Below are 27,872 nucleotides of genomic sequence, written 5' to 3' on the forward strand. Positions count from 1 at the left end.
GCAGGGCTCTCTAACAGGGCTATTTCTGTCACGCTGCTGACTTTGCTTCCTTCGGAGTCGCCGTCCGGCTAAAAATAACTCCCCCCCGCCCCGCCCTGCCCCCCCGGGAGCGTCTGGTGGGAGCTCCGTCCTGGGGCCGTGTCCCCACTGAGACTAGGGTCACATGCTGGGGGGGCGGGGGGTGTGCGCCGGGGGACAGTGCTGAGAGTGCCTGGCTCAGAGGTACAAGCCGGCACGAGGTGAAAGGGTGGCAGATGAGGGTGGGTGTGCCCAGCCTGTGGGGCAGGGAGGGGGCGGCTCCCAGGGGTGCCTGTGAATTATGTGAACCTGAGCGCAGCCCCTGTGCATGCCCCTGGCCACACCCAATCCTGTGCTGTGACCCATCAGCCCATGCCCAGTTCCCAGGTTTAGCTCTGGGGCTTCGGGGGAGCTGGGAGTTCCCCTCTGGATCAGGCTGTCCCCTGACTGCAGACGCGGGGGTGGCTAACCTCTACTTTGCTTCCTCTGTCTGTGTATTTGGGGGTTGCGTGTGCACATGCGTGTGCATGCCTGGGGCACACGTGTCAGCCACAAGCTCCCAGCCTCGCCCTCTCTGATCAGTGGCACCTGATCCAGGGGGACCCGTGCCCAGTGGGCATCTCGCCCAGTGCCAAAGAAGAGTAGCACTGCCCTGTGATGCCCAGATGCTGTCGGGCAGACACTGCCCCCCCCTCACTTGGCCAAGCCAGGCCTGTCTCTCTCTTGCTAGAATTCTTCGGTTCGTTAGTGGTTAATTACCTTGGGGACCAATGGGCTACTTGGGCCGTGGAGCAGACGGCAGGGCTGGGGCACTGTGCCCCTGGCAGTGCCACGATCCTGGTTCAGTGCCATCCCCATACAGCTGACTGAACACAGGTCCTCGATACCCCCCCTGTGCTGCCTGTCTGACCGTGTATCTCACCTCCCTCCCCTTTGAATTGTGTCTCCCCCCAGCCTTGCCGGACCCCCAGAGTCGCCCAAGTGCCTGGCCAGCCCCGGCCGTGCACAGCTGCCCCACGGACCCTGGAAGCTAAGGTAAGGCCGCGGCCGGCAGTAGGGTGTGTGGGGGGGGGGGGGGGCATTCTCGCCTTGTGCTCTGCAATGCCTCCTCCTGACCAGCAGGGGGTCTCTTTCCCCCCCACAATATTCAGGCTGCAAAGGGGCGGGGGCTGGCGCTCTCTGTGGTGTCCCAGGAGTGCTCTAGGCATGTATATAGGTCAAGAATTAGGAGATAAGGGGCCAGCTGCAGGCACCTGCCGAGTATGGAGCCCAGCTCCTTGCAGGATCTGTGCACCTCGGAGGATTGTGTGTTTGGTGCCAATGGCTTCCTCTGGCAGCTCTCCTCAGGGGCGGGGCGGGGGTATTTCCATTGCAGTTTGATGCCCCTCCTGGCATGGGGTCTTGGACCCAGCGAGCCAGGATCTTGGGATGATGCAGAGCACGGGGCAGGGTTGGTGGTTCAAGGCCGAAGCAGAGGGGATGTGGCAGTTCCGAGTTATTCACGGGGTGCAGAGCTGTGATCTTGGGGTCCCAGTTCAGATTGTCGCAGTCTTGGAGTTTGGGCGCGGGAGGCTTGGATGCAGGGCTTCTGGGGCAGCTGGGGAGTTTGGTTTTGCCCCCATGGCCTCTGGCCAACTCCATGCTTCTGGGTCCCTCAGCCCCAATCTCTCCCACCGATTGCCTGGGCCGAGCCCCTCCTTATCCCATCATGGTGATGCGGTGGGAGCCCTCTCCCTCGCCTGGGTAACATGGCCTGTCACTTGCACACATCCCTGCCTTGGCCAGGGATGGGGTAAGACTGGGGCCTCGGTTAGGCCCAGGGAAGAGCTGGAGTCCAGAAGTCGCTGTTCCCTACTTTCTGAGGAAGGAGTGATTGGCTGGAGACTGGGGCTTTCACCCTGTGTTTTCTGCCCTGCCCTGAGTCAGCCATGGGGTAGCACCGCACTGGCATGGAGTAGTAACTCACAGGCAGAGTAAGGTAGCTCCCATGGACTTGAAGGCTGGAGACACCCAGCCCTCCCCTGCCCCGCGCCCTTCTGCAGCAGCCAGCCGGGAAAGTCACCCTTCCCCATGCAGCCTTCGCGCAGCATCCCGTGAGAGCGGCTCTGGGAGCTGGAAATAGCATGGCACCTTCCCCCGGCTCCTAACTGCCCAGAACAAACCAGCTGGCTGATCCGTGCGATCCAACAGACCCTCTGGGTGGTGCTGTCGATCCACAGGGCGCTGGCTGCTGACAGTAAGCTAGGGGGAGAGGTAGATATACTGGAGGGTAGGGATAGGGTCTAGAGTGACCTAGACAAATTGGAGGATTGGGCCAAAAGAAATCTGATGAGGTTCAACAAGGACAAGTGCAGAGTCCTGCACTTAGGATGGAAGAATCCCAGGCACTGTTACAGGCTGGGGACCGACTGGCTAAGCGGCAGTTCTGCAGAAAAGGACCTGGGGGTTACAGTGGACGAGAAGCTGGATATGAGTCAGCAGTGGGCCCTTGTTGCCAAGAAGGCCAACGGCATATTGGGCTGCATTAGTAGGAGCATTGCCAGCAGATCGAGGGAAGTGATTATTCCCCTCTATTCAGCACTGGTGAGGCCACATCTGGAGTACTGCGTCCAGATTTGGGCCCCCCACTACAGAAAGGATGTGGACAAATTGGAGAGAGTCCAGCGGAGGGCAACGAAAATGAACAGGGGGCTGGGGCACATGACTTACGAGGAGAGGCTGAGGGATCTGGGCTTGTTTAGTCTGCAGAAGAGAAGAATGAGGGGGGATTTGATAGCAGCCTTCAACTACCTGAAGGGGGGTTCCAAAGAGGATGGAGCTCGGCTGTTCTCAGTGGTGGCAGATGACAGAACAAGGGGCAATGGTCTGAAGTTACAGTGGGGGAGGTCTAGGTTGGATATTAGGAAAAACTATTTCACGAGGAGGCTGGTGAAGCACTGGAATGGGTTCCCTAGGGAGGTGGTGGAATCTCCATCCTTAGAGGTTTTTAAGGCCCAGTTTGACAAAGCCCTGGCTGGGATGATTTAGTTGGGGATTGGTCCTGCTTTGAGCAGGGGCTTGGACTAGATGACCTCCTGAGGTCTCTTCCAACCCTAATATTCTATGATTCTGTGATTCTATGACTGGCAAACACCACGCTGCACTGAAGGTCTGAGATCTCAAAGCACTTTACAAAGTTATCGTTGTCCCCATTTTACAGGTGGGTAAACTGAGGCACAGAGACGCTCAGGCCACTAATTTCGAACGTGGCCACTGCTTTGGGTACTGGATGTGAGGCAGCCAGGTTCTGGTATGAACAGAGTTCACCTGCCACTCCGATTCGGGCACCTAAAGAAGGGCCGGATTGTCAATGGCTCCGAACACCCCACAGATCCCTGGTGTGCTGGGATACTCAGACCCCACATCCGGAGTCCTGTGGGCAATCCTGCCCCTAAAACCTCTTAACACAGGCAACCAAGATTAGAGGCCACTTTGGAAAATGTTGGCCTCATTGACTTGTTGATGGCCAAGCTATAAATGAGTGTCAGAGGTGGGATCCGAACTGGAGTTAGTCTAGAAATTTTTTATGAAAATTTTTTTGCTGAAAAATGCCAATTTGTCAGAACTGAAATAGTTTGTGGGGAGAGAGTCAGATGTGGCAAATTTCCCAGCTAGAAATTTTTTTTGGAAAAAAAAATGAAATAAAGGCTAGAAACTGTGGAAATGGGACATTCTGATCTGTTCAAAAGGAAGAGTTTCATATTTTGTTTTGTTGTTCGAAACACCCTTTTGTTGCCACTTGTCCCGTAATGTAGGCGTTTAAAAAACCGGTTCCACGGAAAGGAAACGTCAAACGCCAAAGAAAATGGTTCAGAATGATGAAAACAAAAGGTTTCGATTGCCCCAGACTGAAAAAAATTGGTTCATGGACACTTTTGAGATGTCAGAGTAGCAGCCCAGTTCATCTGTGTGTGCGGTGACACCCATTGTTTTACGTTCTCTGTGTATATAAATCTCCCCACTGTGTTTTCCACTGAATGCATCCGATGAAGTGAGCTGTAGCCCACGAAAGCTTGTGCTCAACTAAATGTGTTAGTCTCTAAGGTGCCACGAGTCCTCCTGTTCTTTTGCGATTGGGATTTTTCATCTCAATTTGGGATGGAAAAAAAATCATGCAAGTCCTTGTGGGATGGGAAAACAGATCCCCCCCACCCAGCAGCAGGGTCTTTTCCAGTCTGACACGGGATCATTCCTTTTGTTTCCTTTCAAGGGGGGAGAGATATTTCAGTGGTTTGAGCGTTGGCCTGCTAAACCCAGGGTTGTGAGTTCAATCCTTGAGGGGGCCATTTGGGATCTGGGGCAAAAACTGGGGATTGGTCCTGCTTTGAGCAGGGGTTTGGACTAGATGATCTCCTGAGGTCTCTTCCAACCCTGATATTCTGTGATTCTATGATCCTTTCTGGGGGAGGCTGAAATCAACAACCTTCCACCCAGTCTCTTACCCACTGATCTGTTCCCGCACATCAGGCAGCTTCTTCAGGGGAACATCCCTTCGCTACTCCCCCGTCTGCTGTGGCCTTGGAAGCCGCCGGATGGCAACCTGTCTATCGCTGTACTTATGCCGCCAAGGCCGGTGTGCGGGGGCAGGGACTCCGCAGCCGGAACGCGGCATCGCCAGTAGACACAGCACAGAGATGCCCTTAGGAAACGGGCATCAGCTTTTTAAACAAGTCAGATTGGTTGTTTCCACCCGCCCCTTTCCCTAGAAGAAATGAAAGTGATCCCCCCCCCCCCCCACCCGTCCCTGGCTCCGTCGATGGCAACGGGTTTGGGGCTCGTAACCATAACCCGTTCCAGTTTCCAGAATAAAAGTTACAGGAACAGAAATGGGGCCGCTCGTGCTCAGTGCAGACTGGCCCAGGGTGGTGCCCAGCATGGACTGGTCCAGGTCTGGCCCAGGGGAAGGGATGCCCAGTGTGGACGGGGGGTGCTGAGTGCGGACTGGCCCAAGGCATGCGGGTGTATGCCAGGCGTGGAGTGACTGGCCCCAGGTGCTGTTGGCACCAGCTTGCTGTGGGGGTGCAGTGATTCGCACTAGCAGAGTGCGAGCTGTCTAGCACACAGCTGGGCCAGGGGTGCACGCTCCTGTCTGTGTTAATATTGGCACTGTGATAGAACAACGAGGTCCTGACCTCTGGGATCTCTTAGGTTCTCACTGTCCCGCGGTGTCCCGGCTCAACACCGCCTGCAGGCTTTCGAAATGCCCCTCCACTTCCCAGGAGCTGCGGCTGGAGACAGGGGCCCAGATCCTCTGCTGATGCAAACCCGCTCCATTAAACCCCTTTGCACCTGCTGCGGATCTGGGTCCAGGGTCACTTTTGTCACCTCCTGTCCTCATGGCAGCGGGAGGGGGACACGTCCCCGCCGCGCTCCTGGCAGCAGTGCCCAGGGCTTTGACGCTTGCCAAAGATGTGGTGTGTGTGTCAATCAAGAGCAATTACAGCCCTGCCCGGATTGAAACTAACGAGTCCCTCCTGACTCCCCTTCCCGGTCCCCCCGTTCGGTGTCCCCCCCCGCAGCCAGCTCCCTGCTGCTCACAAATGGATCCAAAAGCAGAGTCACTTCTCCCCCTGCATAAATTACTCCCAATCGGTTTCTGTCAGGTTCATATTCTTATTCATAAAGGCGACGGGGACTGAATTATTTATATTTTAATTTCCGATGCAGCCAGCCGAGAGCCCGGGGGAAGGATGGAGGGGTGCACAGGGCGGACGAGTCTGGGGAGCGGTCCAGGATCTCACCTGCTCAGCGGTGTGTACCATAGCCCCTGCACTGCCAGCAGTTGGCAGGGATTCTCCTTTAGCAGTGGGGAGGGCTTGTGGTTTGGGAGACAAGGAGGGGCGAGGGGCAGGCTAAGTAGGGGGATGGGGAAGCTGAAATCACATAGTGGGGGCTGCCGCGCCTGGTCAGCTCATCGCTTCGTCGCACCTCGGTGTCCTGCCTCCTCCTCCCCAACAGGGACTGGTGCAGAACAGCCCCCCTCCCCTGGAGTGGCTCCCTGTCTCCCTCCAGTGGCTGGTCCATGTGTAGCAGTTTGGCAGCGGGTTCCTTAGCCCCACAGCCAGCGGGTCTGAGATCCAGAGACTGTGGGTTCAATCCCAGGCAGCAAAGCAGGCGAGGGGGAGGCAGCCAAGTCAGGCCATGGGGAAGCTGTAGGTTGCAGGGGCTCACGGGGCTCCTGAGGGGGCACAGTGCACCAGGCTGCTGGGCTCTCCTAAAAGCTGCAACTGGATCCAGCTGTTCCCCCCTCCCCGCCCCCGAACCCAGGGCCCTGTTGCACTGGGCACTGCACAGCTACAGAATGAGAGACAGTCCCTCCCCTGAAGAGCTCACAGGCTGAACAGACCAGACAGACAGTGGGTGGGAAGGGAAACTGAGGCACAGCGTGGCGGAGTGACTTGCCCACAGTCACTGATTCAGAGGAAATCCCCTCCTGACCCTGTTCAGTTGGTGGTGGGCTCAGGCCCTAAAGCTGAAGGGTCCCTAGTCCTTTCTAAACCCCTTCTTCTCTCTAATGCAACAGTGGCTGGTTCCATTAGCTGTGGACCCTGTTCAGCCCTTGGCCTCAAGGACATCATGGGGCAGAGAGTTCCACAAGTCACTCATTAGAAAACATTTCCTTTCCTCATGCTGCGCATTAGTTGCCTTTTAACTTCATTTGTCCCTCTCCCCTACTGCGAAGGGAAAGGGTGAATCCAGCCCCAGTGCAGGAAGAGGGGGCAGTTTTAAGCCAAGCCCCTCCCCAGGATCTCAGTATTAATGCGTGGGGGAGGATGCATTTGACTCATAGGGTGCAGGGCTGAGTGCGGGCTGGGGGGCGGGGGTCAGGACTCCTGGGTTCCATTCCCACCTCATGTGAAATAGGGGTTGGAAGCAGAAGTAAAGCTGAGAGAAGGAGTCTCTATTGCGTTGTACGGACCTGGTTATTAGATGCCAAGGCCCAGCTCTTGCCTCGACCCAGCGTCGCTGGCCTGGAGGAAGCGGAAGAGCCAGCTGGAGCGCGGGCTAAAATTAGCCACCGCTCCGAGACAGCCGAATATAATGTGGGACTGATGAGACGTCATACATTAAATTTACATTTTGAATGGCCCAAGGTAAGAATTATATTGGCATGTGGGGGCCTGGGTTTTAATTGGCGTAATATTTCATTTAATTACATTGTCTATTTCAGACACCCGGCGTCTTCAATAGTAATAACGTTTCTCAATAGAGCGCCATTAAATGTGTGCCATTAACTCAGCATTAGCTCCTTTAACTGCTTGGTGCCTGCTTGGTGAGTGGGGCATATTGGTCAGGGCATTGCAGCTGCCTGCAGTGGGTGGGAGCTAGATCCCACTTTCTGCGACATAGTGGATGGAGCACTGGGTTGGGAGCCAGGATGGCTGGGTTTGATTCCTTGCTCTGCTACTGGCCTGCTGGGCGAATGTGGGCAAGTCACTTCATTCCTCTGTGCCTCAGTTTCCCCTCCTGTCTTTTGTCTGTCTGGTGTGTTGTGACGGAGCCCTTCAAGGCTGGGGGTGTCTCTCACTAGGGGTGTGTGCAGCGCCTGACGCAACAGGGCCCTAATCTTGGGCTGGTGCTGCTGAGATATGAATAATAAAGGAAAGGGACATTGGAATGGGTAGAACTTGGAGCAGAGAAAGATCTCAGAGGGAGTGTGGTTTAGTGGTTAGATCAGGCAATGAACTAGGACTCCTGGGTTCTGCCCCCAGCTTTGGGAGGCAAGTGTGGGCTAGTGCTTAGATCTGGGAGCAAGGACTCCTGGGTTCTATTTGCAGCTCAGTCACTGACTTGCTGTGTGATCCTTAAGCCAAGTCTCTGCCCTCTTGTGACTCAGTTTCCCCCTCTGTGATACAGGGTTATTTATACCTGACTCCATATTGGATTTAGACCTGACCCCTGGGTGTTTTTTAAGCATCTTGAGGTCCAGGGAGGGGCTGCTGAGAGCTTCATGGTGACTGAAGGATAGAATTAGAGGTCAAAAGCCCCAACCCCCAGCTAGAGCTGAAGGAGAATCCCCGTTAGCAGTGACGGGAATCTGACACACAGGCGAGCAGTTCTGTTTCCATCCAGCAGAGGGAGATGGTGTGCCCATTGCATCTCCTCCACCTCTCTCTGGCCCTGGGGTCCGAGCAGATTTTGTTTCTTAGCGCTGCAGCCCAGAGCGTAGCTGAGACCAGCGGCCCTGGTTCTCCTGGCCCCTGGAGGGGGGCTGCAGTGGGGGTGTGTAGGGAGGGGGAACTCTCACTGCCTTTGCCAGCAGGAACATGCTTAATGGCAAGTGCTGTTTGTGAGAGGGGCTTTGGGGATAGCAGCCTCGCAGACATGAGGGGCACTGACCCCTCGCTCCCTGCGCTTGTCTCCAGCCTGCAACACTGAGCTGCCGAGCATCAGAGCCTTGAACTGTAAATAGGAACATTTAAAAGCTTTATTTCGTCTTTTCACACAGCGTTAAAATGAGATGGGAATAGAACCCAGGAGTCCTGGCTCCCAGCCTGTCCCCATTGCAGCCACTAGATGCCTCCCCCCCCCCAGAACTGGGGCTAGAACCCAGGAGCCCTGACTCCCAGCCCCACCCAGCAGTCTCCCCCCTCCCAGCCAGGGTAGAGGCTGCTGAGAAGCAGGTCTGCATTCTCGACCCTTTTCATGCCCTAGTGACGGGTGCCCATCAAATGCCCCTCCTCCACACCCCTCCCTTCACGCTGAGCCCCACCTGCACCAAGGCCGTGGCATCCCCTGCTCTCCCGGCACCTGGCACCGGCCCAAGGCTGCTTGGCGTGTCCCCGTGGACTGCTGGCAGCGTTAGGCAGCCCCGCCTTGCCCCTCTCCCCTGGCGCTGTGCCCCGCCCGGCTGGGTCGGCGTGAGGCCACGGTGCTGAACGGCGGCTCGTTCCTGGAAAAGCCCTAGGCACTGGGAAGTCGAGCGGCCTCTGGAGGGCTTGGCCGGGTCCCAGCTGCTGCGCAATAGCTGGGAAGGAGGCGGCGGGCAACGGGCTGGAGAGCGGGGAATGGGAGGGATCTGTGGGGTGGCCTGATGGGGGGAGGGTGGCACCCTGAGGCAGTTCCAAGTTGGCACAGAGACCCAGACCGGGTTCCCTAGTGCTCACCCCGCTGGGCTGAGACACCAGGGCTGGCAGCTGCGATCCCCTTGGGCACGGAAATCCTCCCACCGCGGGGGAGCCCTCTCCCTCCTTGGCCCAAAGGTAGAGTTCCCAGCCCCACCCCGTGCCCAGCCCAGAGTGCCCCGGGGGCCGTTCTAGCCACAGGCAAGCTAGGCAGCTGCCCGGGGCTGCGGATTTCTGGGCCGCTGCCTAGGGTGGCAGATTTAGCCCGGCCACCCAGCCGTCCTGAGTGGCGCGGTGACCTCGTGTGCCAGGTCACCAGGCCACTGGCTCAGAGCTGAAGGGGTGGCACACTGCAGCCTTGCCTTGAGCAGCCTCTCTGCAGGCTGGGCACATGCACCCCTCTGTGCCCACCTTGGAGGCATCAGTGCTGCCCGGCCCGGTGGGTGCATGATGCTCATCGCAATGCCCAGCGGCACACGGCAGGGGCGGGTGCCCACGGGGCCTGAGGGTTCTCTTCCGTCATCCGGAGAGAGCCTGGGGGTGGGGGAATCGCAGCACCGGGGACACAGCCCCATAGAGGGAATGGGGGAGGGGCTTGCAGGATGCTCCGACATGGGGCTCCCAAGCCAACCCCTTGGCCGAGACCAGCCTGCACCCACCGGCCTGCTGGGGGGAAGTGGAGGCCGGTCCCACCTTCACCCCATGCCGGGGAGGGCGGCTTGTGTCTTATACAATAGCGATGACGGAAGAATAAACCACAGCACAGCAGTGGTGGGTGGTGGGGGAGGTGCTTAGTCCCCTGGCCCAGGGCTCCCCCCGCTCCCCAATCCTGGCAGGGCAGTTTGAAAGGCTCCTTGGCCACATCTGGGAGCAGCCGATGAGGCCACAGGCTGCTGCGGTCTGCAAAACACAGGGTGATACGTGTCTTCCCAGCCCCAGCCTCTTGGGCCAGGGGGCTGCGTCCCGGCTCGTTCTTTTTGTCACTGAGGAGATGCTAAGGGCCGTGGGAACCAGGGATCAATGGGGCAGGGTTAGAGCCAGGGGGAGCTGCTGTGCTTGCCAGCTCCAGCCCAGACACAGGGGTCCCTGCTGGTTCATTGATGGGTCGTCCCGCCGATGCCCCTCCGTTGTGACCCTCAGGCAGGATTTAAACCCAGGTCTGCGGAGTGGAACGACCATTGCTTTAGCTCAAGCTACAGCTAAACCCCTGCTCTCCCCCACCTCTACCCTATAGGCTGCCCCACAGCCTCTACGCTAAGCCAGAGGTGGGATCTCCCCAGGTCTGGCATCTCCATAACCCGGCCCGGGCAGCCCGACTTCAGATCCTCTCAGCTCACCCCTCAGCTGACCCCTGGATGCTTTTTGATCATTTCCCCTCCCAGAGGCCTCGCTGGCCTAATGCTGTGATGTCTTGGAAGGCCAATCCGTAGAAAAGGCAATGCGGCCTACCGAGCAGGGTGCTAGGCAGGACACCTGGGTTCTTTTCCCGCCTCTGCCACTGACCAGCTCTGTGATCTTGAGCAAACCACTTTCCCTCTTGGTGCCTCCATTTCCCTTCCCGCCCTGAGGATCCTGCACTCTGTCTCTCACTATATGCTTGTCCAGCGCCTGGCGCCCTGGGGCCTGGATCGTCACAGATTCCAAGGCCAGAGGGGACCATTGTGATCATTTACTCTGATGTCTTGGATAGCTCGGGCCAGAGAGCTACCCCAAAGGAATTCCTAGCGCAGAGCTGTTAGAGAAACAGCCAGTCTTGGTCAGTGACGGCGAATCCACCACGACCCTTGGGAAATTGTTTTGATGGTTAATTACCCACCTGTTAAAAACGTGCACCTTATTTCCAGTCTGAATGTGTCTAGCTTCAGCTGCCAGCCATTGGATCGTGTCTGACCTTTCTCAGCTAGACTGAAGAGCTCGTTATTAAATATTTGTTCCCCATCTAGGTACTTATAGACTGTGATCAAGTCACCCCTCAGCGTTCTCTTTGTTAAGCTAAATAGAATCACCTCCTGGAGTCTGTCACTCTAAGGCAGGTTTTCTAACCTTTTAATCATCTTTGGGGGTCTTCTCTGACCCCTCTGCAATTTATCAACATCCTTGAACTGTGGGCACCAGAACTGGACCCAGGATCCCAGCAGCAGCCGCACCAGCGCCAGATACGGAGATCAAATAACCTCTCTGCTCCTACTCCCGATTCCCCCGTTTGTACATCCCAGGGTATTAGCCCATTTGGCCACAGCATCGCACTGGGAGCTCACGTTCAGCTGATTATCCACCGGGACCCCCCTTCCCTCACCCCCGATCTTGTTCAGAGTCCCTGCTTCCTAGGACAGAGTCCCCGTCCTGTAAGTACGGTTTGCGTTCTTTGTTCCTAGATGTATGCGTGTGCCCTCAGTTTAGCCAGCGGTCCAGATCACTCTGTATCAGTGACCCGCCCTCTTCATTATTCAAATTTTTGCATCATCTGCAAGCTTCATCAGTGAGGATTTTATGTTTTCTTCATTCATAAAAATGTTCAATAGGGTGAAGCCAAGAACCGATCCCTGCGGGACCCCACTAGAAACACACCCCCTCAATGGTTTGAATTACATCTGGAGACCTATCAGTTAGCCAGCTTTTAATCCATTTCATCTGTGCCATGTTAATTTGATATCTTTCCACTTTTTTAATCAAAATGCCGTGCAGTACCAGGTCAAACGCCATACAGAAGTTTGTCTATTACATCGACGCTATTACTTTTATCAATCAATCTTGTAATCGCATCAAAAAAAGATCATGTTAGACCAGATTCATTTTCCATAAACTCATGTTGATTGGCATTAATTATATTACCCTCCTTTAATTCTTTATTAATCGAGTGCCATGTCAGCCACTGCATTGTCTTGCAGGGGGCAGTGTCAGACCGACAGGCCTATAATTACCCGGTCATTCCATTTACCCTTTTTAAATATTGGCACATCAGCAGCTTTCTTCTAGTCTTCTGGAACTTCCCCAGTGTTCCAGGATGTATTGAAAAGCAATATTAATGGTCCAGCGAGCTCCTGAGCCAGATCTGTTAAAACTCTTGGATGCAAGTTATCCAGACCTGCCGATTTAAAAATGTCTAACTTTAGTAGCAGCTGTTTATCCTCCTGAGATACTAGTGGAAATAAAAGAGTCTTATCTTCTGTTTTTCTCCTAAATACAGAATAGAAATATTAATTGAACACTTCTGCCTTTTCTGGATTGTTCTTGATAATTCTACCATTTCCATCTACTGATGAACCAGTAGCATTGTTAAGATTCTTTTTTTCCCTATATACTCTAAAAAACTCGTTATGGTCCTTAACTCTGCTGGACATAGCAGTCTCCTTGTGTCCTTTGCTTCCCTTATCAATTTTCTACAGTTCCTAGCTTCTGATTTATTTTTGTTACTATCAACTTCCCCTCTTTTCCATTTTATATATATTATTTTTTTATTTTTATAGCTGTCTTCACTTCCCCGCTAAACCAGACTGTTGGCTTTTTTTTAACTAATACAGCCTTCTTCCTTGATTGTGAAATTGTGTTTTCTTGGGCATCCTCTAAACCGTTCTTAAACAATTCCCAATGATTGTTCACATTTTTCTGATTAAATTATTCCTCCCAGCTGATTTGGCTTATAATTGTTTTCAACTTTGTGAAACTGGCCCTTGTAAAGCACCAAGTATATCTTTGCTGGTCTGGACTTTATTCTGTGTGTACATTATAAATGTGATCAAGTCTTGATCACTTATACCTCAGTTACCATTAATTGTTAGTTCTGTGATCTGTCTCTCTTTATCTGTCAAGACAAGGTCTAATACAGAATTCCCCTGTGTTGGCTGCAACATGTTTAGAGTGAGGAAATTGCAATCTATAATATTTAGAAATTCCGAGGATGTTTCGCAGCTGGCAGGATGAGACCTCCAGTTTGTGTCACTCAAACTGAAATCTCCCATGATCATGCAGTTCTTGTTTTTGTTTTTTTGCTACACATTTTAGACAGCTGTGTAAGGAGCTGGTTGCCCTGCTGCCTAGTGTGATCAGGGGGCTTTCAGTTGCACTGTAAACCAAAGTAGGAAAGGGGTAGCCTTGTCGGCAGGACACTTAACGGGGACCCAGGAGACCCGCTTCTATTCCCACCTCCAAATACATATATATTTTTTTTAAATTGTGGTGTGCCTCAGTTTCCCCACCAGTTAAATGGGGACAAAGAGGACCTTAGCAGATGAATCCCAGAACTCTCCACTTGTTTATTGCTGTAGCGCTGGGGCTCAGCGCCCCACCCAGACATGCAGCCCATTTCTCTACCTGTGGCACACTGATTTCTCTACAAGTTCCCAGCCCAGGTGACGCATCTGCAGTTAGAGATGATATTTAAATTGCAGCAAAGCACCAATTTGAGGCTGACACAAATTACCACTGAACGGGCCTGCGGGAGCGGTTGTTACTGGCTGGATCCTCTTTGATGCAGAGCTTAATTGTCTGCCATTAAATTTGCATTAAACCACAAAATGTTGCTGAATGAGAGATGAGGGTATGTGCCGGGGGGAGGGCAATTCTCTGGCCTCTTTGCCCCACCCTGGAAGCATAAAAGGACCTTGGAGTGGGTGGAAACAGCCTCTTTGTGCACCAGCCCTGCTGCTAGCCACTGCTCCCAGCCCCTTCCCCCTACAGCATTGGGGGTGTGGTCAGAGCACACTGCGCTCTGGCTATTCTCTGCCCCCAAAGGGATCATGGGAAGTAGAGAGTAAGTTAGAGCCACCTCGGGACTGCTGTAACTTATACCTTGGCTGGGCTGCCTGGATACAGGTGTTCAAAGGGGGCTCAGAGCAGCTTGCCATCCCCATGTCCGTCCCTGTCCCACATGCAAGAATGGGACACCTCCTCCGAGAGTCAGGTCTGGAAACTGCAGTCCAGGCTCCCATCTCCCCTCTCGGGGATGATAAGGGAGCCATGGGGATTTGAGCACTGGAGAGGAGATGAATCTTCCCTCTGCAGAGCCATGCCCTTTGTCCCCCCCGTGTTCCCATGCTGTTGGATGGGAGAAGCTGCCTTGGGAGACTGGGGCAGCTTGAAGGTGGGAACAGGTCCCGAGGGTATCTTCATTATTGCAAGCACCATGCATGGTTGTTACCCCGTGGTCACAGACACCAGGGACCAGACCCACAGGTGGGGTAGCTGGCCGTTAGCCTTGTGCCTGCTAAGCGTCATTCTGCAGCTGCCCCTCCTGGGGACTGAGCTGTTGCAATGTGGGGAAAGGACCCGAGAGAGCGTGTTTGTGTCTCAACAGCCTTTGTTCGGTGGGAGAGGCGGGACAGAGAGAGGGAAGCAACTCGCCTAGGGCCACACTGGCAGAGTGAGGAAATAGGACCCAGGAGTCCTGGCTATCCCCCACCCCCGCCGCCTGACTCTAACCATTAGACCCCATTCCCCTCCCAGAGCTGGGAACAGAACCCAGGAATCCTGGCTCCCCCAACCTCCTTCCTCTAACCATTAGACCCCATTCCCCTCCCAGAGCTGGGAACAGAACCCACGAATCCTGGCTTCCCCGGGCCCCGCTCTAATCATTAGTCCCCAGTCCCCTGCCAGAGCCTGGGAATAGACCCCAGTCCCTATCCCATAACCTCTAGCGGCCCAAAGCCTGCTCTCCATGCTCACACAGTGAGTGCCAGGAGGGCTGTGCCGTGCCAGCGAGGGGCTGGGGGCAGCCGGGGGGCGGGGGGAGGAGGCTGAGCCCAGCTTTCCAGCCGCAGTGTAATTAACCGCGCTAATGACGCGTGTGGCAGCGACAGCAGCGCTGGGATCTTTCTTTAAAAATAATAGAGCGGAAAAAGAACTGATGGATTCAGAGAGAGAGAGAGGTGGGGGGAAGGGCGAGACCGGCCGTGGCGGGGTGGGCCCGGACTCCTGGGTTCTCTCCGCAGCTCTGACACGGTCACTGGCCTAGGGATCCCAGCCGCCGGTTGCTGGAAAGCAGCTACGTCCGGGCAGCGGCAACGAGCAATAACTGGAGCTGGAGTGAGGCCAGAGGTACTGATTCTTCAGCACCTGGAGGATTTCGACCCGTGGCCTCCTGTTTGGCCTCAGCGGGGCAGGGCAGCCAAGCCAGCCGCACGGTGGCACCCCCAACCCAACCTGTCTGCGCACCCTCCCTCCCTCCAGCTCTGATGCCTTCCCTGCCCCCCTGCCAGCTGCCTGGAGCCCCTCGCAGGACCACCTGGAAGGCAAGACTGCATCACAGGACGGCACCGGGCAGGCTGGCAGCTGTAGAGAGCTCAGGTTGGTGTGGGGGAGCAGGACCCACTCTGGGGGTGGGGGGGCACAGCCTCAGGGGCCTCATGCCAGCACCTGCACCCTCAGCGGATGGCAATGGAGCTTCGCCAGCTTACGCCAGCGGGGGCCGCAGCCCTGGCGGCGCCATCGGGCATGGGGAAACCTGTCCAACGGGTCCTTTTTATAAAGGGTTCAGAAATGATCGTCCTCAGAAAGTTTAACCGATCCCTATACAGCCGAGTGACCAATCGCTATAGGTCATGTCTAGCTGTCTACAACCCCGCAGTGCCTATAACACGCCTGTGACACACCCCGGCACGCCTGCGACATGCACACGCAGCCTCCGGCCCTCCCTCCTTCCCCGTTTAAGCAGAGGCCTGAATTCCAAGGCCAGAAGGGACCGTTGGCACCATCTCGTCTGACCACCAGGGTAACACAGGGCTTGGTCCGCCCTGCATGAATGTGGCCAAGCTCAGGTGGGCCCAATCCAACCCTCCCGCTGTGGAAAGGCTGGCCCGCCGGCGCCCCCCAGGGGGCAGGGAAGAGCTCAGACCTCAAGTGTGTGGTGGGATTGTTGCACCCCTGTGGCTCTTCCCATGCGCTGCCAGGATGCAAAGGCTGTGTAACCCCTGGGGGTGTGTGTGTGTGTTGCAGCTTCCCCCCTTTGTGCCTGGTCTGGCACAGCTGTGTCTCTTCTCGCCTCACCTCGGGAGCCTTCGCTCAAGCGTAGCGGCTTGTGCCTTTCGCTTCGGTGGTCGCTGGTTCAAATCCCCAGCACGTCGGCCGAGAGGGTGAATATCTCTGGTGCCACAGGGGTCGCGGATTGTGCCGGGAGACACTGCATAACGCTTCGGGGCTGTGCAAATATCCCTGATAACGGAGACCAGCATTATTGTCATTGCTGTATGGCGGGCTGCCCTTGGAGTTCACTCCCCAGGAAGGGTTGCTCCAGGCCCGTCTCTCTAACCTGGCCCTGGGGGTTTGCTGTTTTCCGGCTCGGGCTGGGTGATCTGTGCTGGGAGATGGGATGATGCTCATCTGGCTGGGCTGGGGTATATTGCGATATAGGCCCGGCTGGTGAAAAGACCCGATCGCGTGACGAGAATGGGTGCTAAACTACTGCCCGGTGGTGGGATTTGGTCAGGCAGCTCTTAGGAACCGTATGTGGGTCCTTTGAATGCCCTGGCTCTGCCCCAGCGGGTTGCCCTGTGATGCAGGGAGAGGAGCTCACACTCCGTGGCCCATCCTTGGCCTCTCTGCGGCGCCTGCCCACCGGGGGGCACAGTCAGAGCTGGGTTGTCACTGGTACTGCAGGGCCTTGTCATTGGTACTGCAGTAGCATCTTTGGGGGGTGGGGGGGGGACGCATTTTGCCCGGAGCTGTACAAACACAGGGGCTGCCCTCACCCTCGCTTGCAGTCAAAATAGACACAGGCCAGGAGAGGAAACTGAGGCACCGAGCGGGGGAGTGAGTGGCCCAAGATTGCAGGGCTGTGTCTGGAACTCACAGCTCCCACAGCCTAACCTAGTGCCCCACCCACCAATACACACAGCCACCTTGATTCCTCTGCCAAGGGTGGGCCTCCATGGAAGAGGATGCCTGTGTCCCATCTAATCTGGAACTGGTACAGAGAAGGGCTACTAGGATGATCCGAGGAATGGAAAACTTGTCTTATGAAAGGAGACTCAGGGAGACTCAGGGAGCTTGGCTTGTTTAGCCTAACTAAAAGAAGGTTGAGGGGAGGTATGATTGCTCTCTATAAATATATCAGAGGGATAAATACCAGAGAGGGAGAGGAATTATTTAAACTCAGTACCAATGTGGACACAAGAACAAATGGATATAAACTGGCCACTAGGAAATTTAGATTAGAAATTAGACGAAGGTTTCTAACCATCAGAGGAGTGAAGTTTTGGAATAGCCTTCCGAGGGAAGTAGTGGGGGCAAAAGATCTATCTGGCTTTAAGATTAAACTCGATAAGTTTATGGAGGAGATGGTATGATGGGATAACATGGCTTTGGTAATTAAATATTCATGGTAAATAGGCCCAATGGCCTGTGATGGGTTTTAGATGGGGTAAGATCCAAGTTACCCGGGAAAGAATTTTCTGTAGTATCTGGCTGATGAATCTTGCCCATATGCTCAGGGTTTAGCTGATCGCCATATTTGGGGTCGGGAAGGAATTTTCCTCCAGGGCAGATTGGAAGGCCCTGGAGGTTTTTCGCCTTCCTCTGTAGCATGGGGCACGGGTCACTTGCTGGAGGATTCTCTGCTCCTTGAGGTCTTTAAACTACAATTTGAGGACTTCAATAGCACAGATATAGGTGTGAGGTTTTTTTGTGGGAGTGGTGGGTGAAATTCTGTGGCCTGCGTTGTGCAGGAGGTCAGACTAGATGATCATAATGGTCCCTTCTGACCTAAATATCTATGAATCTATGAATCATTTCCATGGAAGGCAATGACCCACCCAGAGGTAAAGTTTGCCTGCTACTGGGTTATTATTAATGTCTATTAGATGTATTACGGTAGCACTAAGAAGCCCCAGTCATGGATCAGACCCCATGGTGCTAGGCGCGGTACATTACCTATTAGGTGTATTACAGCAGCGCCTAGGCGCCCCAGTCATGGCCCAGACCCTATGGTGCTAGGTGCTGTACAAATCCAGAACAAACAGACAGTCCCTGCCCCAAAGAGCTCACAGTCTAAGACAAGAGACAGCAGATGCAGACAGACAGAGGAGCCCAAGGATCCAGTGGGCAATCTCCAGCCCTAGCCTTGGAGGTGAAAGGCCCCATGAGCTGGCCCCATGCACCGGAGCCACCCTGTCCCCCTCCGCCGCTGTCTGGCAGCCCTCCCATTTATCACAGCAGCTCGCTGGCGCCTGCGCCAGGCTCGTTCCTGGCCTATCTATAGTGCCACCCAGGCAGGTGTCTTTCTCCCAGACAGATGGCGTGACGGCGCTGCCGTTTCGACAGTTTCTCAGCCTATCGGCGGGTCGTCCTTCGCATTTGTGCTTTTCCCCGCCCTTCCCTTCCCTTCGGCTGGGCTTTAAAATTGTGACACGTTTTTATGGCACAACGGGAGGGAAAAAAACCCAACACCTCCCCCGCCCTGCAGAGCTAGACTGAAATCGGTCCACGCTCCTCCCTGGGCACCATGGGGAAGAGCCAAAGCAGAGAGGCCTTTGCTTAGGAGAGAAAAACTGTCTCCGGTTCTGACTCGTGGGGGCAGGTTACCCTACCTCCTGGAGGGCTTTTTATGCCAGCCTTTTCCATCTGATGCCAGCCACTGGCAGATGCAGGCTCCCGGCTAGATTAAGCCCCTGAGCCAGCCTGGTAAATTGCTACGAAAGGTTCCAGTTTAACAACTCTGTTCATCCACGGGGGAGCTTGTTTATGACGGGAGCACCTGGTTTCCAACCGAGAACAGGGCCTCCTTGTGCCAGGCGCTGTACGGACAAGACAGCCCCTGCCCTAGACGAAATAGACAAGACAGCCACGGGCGAGGGGGGCGGGGAAGGGGTAGAACATGCATGCGGAGCGAGCGGGCAGATGCCATGGTAACGCCAGGGATCTTTGGGTTCAGTCTTGTTATTTAAATCCCTTTGGTGGGGGAGAGGTTTGGCTGGATGGGCAGGGAGGGACTGGGAAGAGGAGGGGGGGCTGGAGGCCGGGAGGAGGGGCAGCAGCAGAAGGGGAAGATTCTGCACTCGCCACCCCACGCCAGGGCCTCTCGTCTTGGACACGTCGACCTGCGGGCTGACCAGACCGTTCGGCTGCCGTGGACCATGTAGTCCATGGCCCCTCGACTGACTCAGCCAGTCAGGGGCTGGTAGAGTGATGAATCCCCTGGGAGCATTTGTGGCCCAAGGTCCCCGCTCCCCCAACTCATTTCACCCACTGGCGAGTTACAGGGACCAGAGACGGCGGAGCCTGATGGACCCTCTAGGGGCCGGGGCTGCTCCCGTGAAATGCAATAAGGGCAATGCAATGGGACGTTGGCCACGGATCAGGCCCACTAGGGTAAGGATCTGGCCCAGAATTGTTATGTCTGTCTATCCAGCGCTTTGTGCTGCCCAGTGTTGTACACCCCCCAAGCAATGGGGCTCCCCTCAGCAGCAGGCCTGTCCAGTGTGCTCTAAACTCAGAGGCATTTGGGGGGCTGGTTCCTCCCCCATTACTCAGCTTCTGGAATGGGGGTTAATGTTACACTGGGGATGACTGGCACAGAACTCTCCAAGGGAGCTGGTAGGACTGGCATGAGTCCAACACCCTTAGGCTGCCCAGGAGGCTGTAGCGCAGAGGACTGGGGGCCAGGACTCCTGGGTTCTATTCCCTGCTCTGGGAGGGGAGTGAGGTGTAGTGGGTTAGGGCTAGGAGGGGACAGGGAGCCAGGAGTCCTGGGTTCTATTCCCTGCTCTGGGAGGGGAGTGAGGTGTAGTGGGTTAGGGCTAGGAGGGGACAGGGGGCCAGGACTCCTGGGTTCTATTCCCTGCTCTGGGAGGGGAGTGAGGTGTAGTGGGTTAGAGGTACAATGGGATTGGGAGCCAGAACTCCTGGCTGTGGGATCTAGTGGGTTTGAGTAGGCAGGCCTGACCAGCAGGACTCCTGGGTTCTAATCCTAGATCTGGAAAGGCGTGTGGCCTAGTAGGTAGAGCAGGAGGGACCATGAGTCAGGACTGCTAGTCTCTTCACACCTGTGAGAGGGGAGCGGAATCTAGTGGTCAGAGTAGGGTATACTGGGAGCCAGGACTCCTGGCTTCTATTCCCAGCCATAGGAGGCAGTGTGATCTAGCAGTTAGCACAGGGGCTGGTGGCTCAAGACACCCAGCGCTGCTGCTTCCTTGCCGCGTGGGTCTGGGTAAGTCACTTCCCATCTCTCAGCCTCATTTATCTCCATCTGTCAAGTGCGACAAATGATCCTCGCCCACCTTTGCAATCCCCCGGCGTGTATCGCTCTGCAGCCCACGGCCTGGGCCAGCCGCAGCCGGGAGAGCTGAGTGCTGGCTACTCTCTGCCCTGGGGTAAAAAGAACCCTTCTCTCCACATGACTCACTGTCTATTTTTAAATGGTGTTGAAAACATAAAAGGGCCCCTTCCCCATCAGTCTAATTATAAATCAGCTGGAACGTCAAGTTTATCAAAGGAGACAAAGGAGAGCTCGGAGCGTGCCCTGCTGGGATTCTGGGAATGGTGCCGATCGAGGCACGGAGTTTGTGGAAGAAATTAATTTTCGGTCTATATTAGAAATGCGGCTTTGCGGTCTGTTTCTCGCCGCGAAATTCCCAGCTTTTCATATATCGTGCTGGCTTCACGGCACCTGGTTTGGAGCCTCCCATCAGTATCGGCTCCTCATTGGAATGGGATCCAGGGAAGGGATCTGGCCAGCTCTGCAGAAACAGATCTCACTGCCCGTCATGCTGGCCCAATATTGTCTCCTGGTTTCCTTGTGCTCCCCCGGCTGTCTCCAGCTGCTGTCTCTTGTCTTATCTTAAGGCTATGGCGACACTGCAATCGTGGGGTGTGATTGCATCATGTGTAGACGTACCCCCGCTAGATTTCCTGGGGCTTGCTCAGGTGCTGGAGCAGAGAAGCCCTGGCAGCAGCTGCGCAAGTCCCCCCACCCGCTAGGTAATTACTTGGGCAGCTAGCCCACGCTGAAATCCATCCTGCCACAGCTTCGCTAGAGTAAAGCTAGCTTGGGGGTGTCCATACAAGCTGCAGTTACACCCGAGGCATCCCAGGCCTCAGCTCCTGTTTGTAAAATGAGGATAAAGTTCCTGCCTTTCCCGTCCCTTGATGTGTTTGGGCTGGGAGCCCTCTGGAGCAGGGATGCTCCCTGCTCTGTCTGTGCAACGCCTGGCACATTGGGGCTCGGATCTCAGCTAGGGGCATTCCGCGCTACTGTCATGCTTCTTGTAAAAGCAATCAGACCGGATCCAGGGAGAGCTCTGTGCATTCTGACACCCTTTAACAGCTCCCTCTTTTCCACAGATCTCAAAGCACTTTACAAAGGAGGTCAGTACGATTATCCACATTTCACAGATGGGGAAACTGAGGCACCGGGTGCCCAAGGTCACCCCGCAGGCTAGTGGCAGAGGTGGGTCTAGAACTCAGGTCTCCTGAGTCCCAGGGTAGCAATCCACCCACTAGGCATCATTGCTCAAGGTTAACAGTAAAGCCGTCCTAACTGTACCAAGCTTCTGGAGGATGTTAACCTAGGCGCTCGGCTGTCTCCAGGCAGTGACATACGGCTAAGCTGGCAAGCCATGTCAATGGAGTGATTTGACTCGCCCCTCATTCAGTGCTGTCTGGAGGTTCATAACCAGCATTCTCTGGTGTCCTGGCTGCTGACAGGCAGTGAGCTTGGCGGAGGGGGAGGGGGGGCAAATTCTCATCTCAGTCACTCACGAGTGAAGCATATGATCAACCCCGGCGCCGTGTGTATTTTCATTGTAACTCAATCACCAGGAACAAGCGCTGGGAGACAAGAAAAGCAAAATGCAGTGAGCCTCCCGCAGGACCCTGCTGAGACTTCCTGGAAAACGCCAATAAACGGCCGATTCCCAGCCGGACCTGAGGTTTGCTGCAGCCATCTCCCCCTATTACCAGGGAGCAGTTTAGATGCAAACAGAGAAACCGTGCGGCTCAAGGGCTTGCCCAGCTGCTGCTGCTTATTCCTGGCTCTGAGACGGCAGCTGCTCCATTTCATTGGATGCAGGGCAATTAACAAGGTTCTGGAGAAATGGCAGCTGGTGGTTTAAGGGTGACTTAAACCAGGATTTCCTGGCTTTTACAATGGCTTAGTTACCTTACGGTAGCAACTGAGGTAGGGGTAGGGACCCCATTATGCCGGGCACTTGACAGATGTGAAGCGAGAGACAATCCCTGCCCCAAAGCCCTCCTGAGCTAAATAGAAAGATGCAGGGGAGGGGAAACTGAGGCACGGAGAGAGGAAGGGTTCTCCAGCCCAAAGTTATCCAGCAGGTGACTGAGCTGGGATGAGAACCCAGGTCCCCTGCGACCACCGGGAGCCTGGGGCCTCTTGTTGGCTGTGGGGGGTGATAAGTGTGATTGAGCAACCGGACCTGGGCGTGAATGGAGTTTTTTGATGTGGCCTTGGTGTTTCCCCTGTTGGCAAAGGGCTCCTGGCTGCACTTCATGCCCCAGTGCGTCAGTTCAGCTTTCTTCATGCTCACGAGTCCAAGCCAACAGACTGTACCGCCCTCCGCTCCTGAGTCCCGGTCCCCCCGCCCCACTTTGGGGGACCGTGCGTCGGATCCATTGAGTGAACGGCAAGGAGTAGCGGGACATGGCTGAGAACAGCGCCCGACATTGGGGGGCGTCTTCAGGGGGCCAGGTTCTTCCCCCACCAGCCCCTCCCGGCTATTGCCCAAGAAAGCGACCTGCAGAGCCGCCTGGCAGCCTGTCTTTGTTCTAACCTGGTGCCTCATCACAATCAAATTACAGCTCCCAGCTAATCAGTCCCAACTTCCAATTAGCAGGTGATTGGGATGGCGCAGCTCGTCATAATTAGCAGTGCAGCAGGGAGCTCGGGCTGACGGGAGGGGATGGGGTGCTGGGACTAGCAAACCTGCTGGCGAGCTCAAATCATTCCCCTCTTCCCAGCCCCTGCTCTCCCTCCACGCACACCCCACCCCAGCTCCCTATCTGAGCAAGAATTAGGTTGCTGTGAAGACACAGGGACCAGATCCTGCTGCCTGCAGGTTCTCCAGGAAAACCCATCGGTAGAGAAGCATGTAGGATAATAGGTGGATGGAGAGAGGTGCACGTATGGCACTGGATGGATGGATGGATGGATGGATAGGTAGACAGAGAAGCAGGTATCCTGAGAGGTAGGTTAGATGAGTGCATACGGGAATGGAGGGAGGGGTACGTGTCGTGATGAATTGGTACATGTGACACTGGACGGACAGCGATGAAGGGAATGGAGCGGTATGTACAGAACAGGATGGATGGAGGGAAGGAGGGCATGTGTGTGCGGCACAGGACTGAAGGGAGAAGGTGAAGGCTGTGAGTCACAATAGGTGTATATATATAGGGTATTATGCCATTGGACAGATGGATGGAAGAATGGATGGAGGGGTGTGTAGGTGATGGAGGGGATGGATGGTTACATGGAGGGATGTGTAGGGGATGGAGAGATGGACGGATACATGGAGGGGTGTGTAGGGGATGGAGAGATGGATGGACATGGAGGGGTGTGTAGGGGATGGAGAGATGGATGGATACATGGAGGGGTGTGTAGGGGATGGAGAGATGGATGGATACATGGACGGGCACATAGGGGATGAAGGAATGGATACATGGAGGGGAGTGTAGCTGATGGAGGGGATAGGTACATGGATGGGTGCGTAGGTGATGGATGGATGGATACATGGCAGGGGCGAGTAGGTGATGGGAATGACAGCTGTTGTCTGCACTCCCACAGATGTTGCCTGCATCCAGGAGGTGCACAGCAACAGGAGGGTGGGGGGCTGACCCTAGACCAAACCCCGGGCACCCAGGTGTGGTGGGTGCTGTGCTGCTCAGCTGCTAGTGGGCTCTGTGTGGGGGCAGATTCGCAGGGCAGGGGCAGTCTGGGGCCCGTGCCCAGGGGCGCACTGGGATTCACAGCAAGAGGGAGGCCAGGGTTGGAGCCCAGGTGCTCCTCTCCAGGATCCAGGCGGGTGAGTGGCTCCAGCCCTTCCCACTCAGCGGGTGCTGCTGTCGGACTGCAGAGCCCACAGCCCGGGTGGCCCATCAGCATGGCCAGCATCGCGCCAGGACTGATCAGCCAGGGCCTGGCGTCTAGACTGCAGGCGCCATCCCAGCCTGGCCGCCCTAGCAGCCACTGAGGGCACAGGGGCTGGAGCACCAGGACCCGGAGCTGGAGCTCGCACATGGCTATGGGGCTGTGTCCTTGAAATGGTGTTCCATTCGTCCCTGGCCCCCACAGCTAGACCGCCCCCATGCATTGCCCCCGCAGCTGCACACACACACACCATGCATTGTCCCTGGCTGACTACACACACACACACTGCCTCATCCTTTCTGGATATATATACACACACACATACACGCATCACCCCGTCCCAGGTAATCCCCTCCATGCATTGTCCCTGCCCAGCTACTCACACACACCCCACGCCATGCATCCTGCTGCCTGGATATACACACACACACACACACACTCCTATTCCTACGTTCACTGACACACACCCACGCACACTCTTGTTCTCACACACACTCTCATTCCCAGTCATTTCCATACTCACACCCCTCCCGGCTGAGCTCTCCCCCCTCAGCTCCGCTCCCTCTTTCTCTCCCTCTCCGTCCCTGGCATGCTCTGTCTCTCCCCCCCTCTCCTCCTCTCTCTCAAGCTCAGCCCAGCCTCCCTCCATCTCTCTGTCCTTAGTGCCTTATTTTCTCCTCTTTTCTCTCCTTCCTCCCCCATGGCGAACCCCTGCTGCACCAAGCCGGGATCCCAGCCCCACTGCCCCCCAGGTGACACTCCCTAAAGCTCTGGCATAATCACGGCTAATCACGGCTCACAACTCCGGCCTGACCGCGCCAGGTTATTTATAAAGCCTGGCACTTGGCTCCCGGCTGGAAAACTTCCCTGGAATGGGTCCCCCCCAGCTCACCCCACAGGCCTCACTGTAACTGTCGTTTTCTGCCGTCGTGTTGGGCATTAATTGGGCTTTGGCGCTCCCGGGGCAGGTCTCCAACTCCTCCCATGGCCCAAAGGGAAAAGGGTGCAGCGCCGAGATAGCAGGTGGCATGGAGCAGTGGTTAGGGCAGGTGACTGGCAGTCAGGACTCCTGGGTTCCTATGGCCAGCTCTAGGAAGGGAGTGGTTTCTCGTGGTTTGAGCAGGGAGAGGGGACTGGGTGTCAGGACTCCTGGGTTCTATTTTCGATGCTGGGAAGGAGCTCAGGGCGGGTAGTAGGGTCTAGTGGTCAGAGCGGGGGAGGGGGAGCTGGAAACACTCGTCCGGAAAAGAATTTGTTTTCATGTTTTTCCTTTTAAAACAAGTCTGTCTGTCCATCCATCTGGGGCTCTGCTCCAAACTGCTGCTGAGCTGGGCTTTGCAATAGCATCCCCATGTCTCCCTGCCCCCCAGTTGGCTAGTCTCTACCCCCCCTTGCCTGTGGTCTGGGAAGCCCTCCGGGGGATGAGCCGACATCCTGCCTGCATGGGAACTGCCTCCTCCCTCCCGGAGGGTGGGGAATTGTCTCGGGTTCACCCCGGTGACTTTCCGGGGACGCCAAGCTCTGTCCTGGAATAACCGGAGAGATTTCCTGAGGCTCCCGCAGGACCCAACCCACGTCAGCCCCCGTCAGCACCGGGCTGAGCTGACGCCAACACCTGCCTCTGCTCCGGGGCACTGGCTGCCCGCGGCACCCGGGGGGGGCCCTGTGGGCAGGGCCTGCTAATTAGCAGCCCAGAGGATGGCTCTCCTGGGGTGTGTAGCTGGGGAGAGTCTCCACCACACCTCTCACACACACCCCTTGTACACACACCCCCTTAACACCCTCATGCTCCTCACACACACAGTCCTTGTACACCCCCCCCACAGGCCGTACACCCCCCTTATATACTCCCACACTGCCTCTCACACACAGCCCTTATACACCTTCACATTCCCTCACACACAGCCGTTGTACAGCCCCCCCCACACGCAGTCCTTGTACACCCCTCCACAGAGCCTATACACCCCCTTTATACACCCCCTCTCACACACAGCCCTTATACACCTTCACATGCATTCTCACACACAGTCCAGGTATACCCTCACACCCCTCACACGCCCCCTTGTACACACACCCCTTTTACACCCCACATCCCGCACAAACACACACACAGCCCATACACCCCCTTATGTACTCCCACACCCCCTCACACACACAGCCCTTATACACCCTCACATCCCCTCTCACACACAGTCCTTGTACACCCCCGTACCCCTCACACACACCGCCCATCTATGCCCCCTCACACACACACCCTCACACACACAGCCCTTATACACCCTCATAGACACCCACACCTCCCACACACACAGGCCATACATCCCCTCACACACACAGTCTGAACACACACCCCTTATACACCTCCCCTTATATACCCTCACACACAGCCCTTATACACTCCCACATCCCCTCTCACACACAGCCCTTGTACACCTTCACATCCCCTCATACACAGCCCTTTACACTCCCACACCCCCTCACACACACCGCCTGTACAACTCCCTTTACACAGCCCCACACTCCCTCACACACACACACCATTATAGACCCCTCACTCACAGCCTGTACACACACACTTCTACATAGACTCACACACCCCCCTTACACACCTTCCCACAGGTCTACACACACAATCTTTACACACATATAAACCCTTACACACATATAAACATAGACACACACATGCACACACTTTATACACCTCATACACACCGTTATACACCCCCCTTACACACCTCCCACACCTGCTCACACACAGGCATGCACACACACAGGTATACACAACCATTACACACACACACACACACAGGAGTCTACATAGCACACACCCCTTACACATGCACTCACACACACAGGTATACACTCACACACACATGCGCCTTCCACGCGGCCCAGTATCAGTGGGGCTGGAACAGGTTTTCCAGTGGGGCTGCTGTATCTGGGCTGTTGTTAATACTTCCTGCCGCAGCACCCTAGCATTCGTCCTGCAGGGGGTTAGCCGTGATCCAAAGGAAAGGGGATCGGGGAAGAGGTGTGGGTCACCTGGCATGGGGGGAAGGAGGAGAATGGGGTTACTTCCCTCCCTCCCTCCCCCGCCCCGCGCTCTCCCCCCTCTGATCTCTCCCTTCCTCCCCTCACAACCCAGATCTTAGGCTGCAGCTCCCACTGTAACTCGACCCCCTGCGCCAGCTGCTAGTCCCTAATGCTTGCCAGCCCCATGTGTGAGCCAGGCCGGATCAGGGTCTGGTACCCGCTTTATAACCTGGCCTGGGGAGAGCTCCAGCCCGCAGGACAAAGTGGGGGTTGGGGGTGGGGGGGAGTGTCCATGCCCCTGCCTGTCCCCGCTGGGGCTGACCCTGCGCTCCCAGAGCACCCGCGTCGACGGGGTATTCTGGGTGCACCCTGGGCAGGGCTTTCTGTGCTCCTGCCTGGAACAGGCCTGAGTTTTCAGCAGTCCTCAGCATCCCCAAGTCCCAGGTGGCTGCTTGTAGGGCCCCTTGGCATTGGGCGTGGTGTCTAGTGGTTAGAGCGGGGGTGTGGGTGGGCTGGGAAAGCCAGGGCAAAATGAAGAGGCCTTAAAGCAGAGGTAAATTAAGCTGATGCTCCCTTTATGGACCCTTTATGCTGCCAGAGGGGCATGAAGGAGTCTTAATGTAAATAAGAATCAGGCTACAAGGTCTGGGAGTCAGGACTCCTGGGTTCTCTCTCCAGCTCTGGGA

At 55.8% G+C, this 27,872-nt stretch overlaps 1 protein-coding gene across 2 annotated transcripts in view; it reads left to right on the plus strand.

Annotated features, from left to right (window-relative positions):
* The window catches only part of SEMA6C (semaphorin 6C), a 94,839-nt gene that overhangs the window by 29,656 nt on the left and 37,311 nt on the right, over positions 1 to 27,872 (plus strand). For both annotated transcript variants that reach the window (XM_037883260.2, XM_037883259.2), the window contains exon 2: positions 973 to 1,053. The gene's annotated coding sequence lies outside the window, so the exon portion shown is untranslated. The remainder of the gene's footprint in view (positions 1 to 972; positions 1,054 to 27,872) is intronic.

The sequence above is a fragment of the Chelonia mydas genome, chromosome 24 (assembly GCF_015237465.2).
Source record: "Chelonia mydas isolate rCheMyd1 chromosome 24, rCheMyd1.pri.v2, whole genome shotgun sequence".
Lineage (NCBI taxonomy): Eukaryota > Metazoa > Chordata > Testudines > Cheloniidae > Chelonia > Chelonia mydas.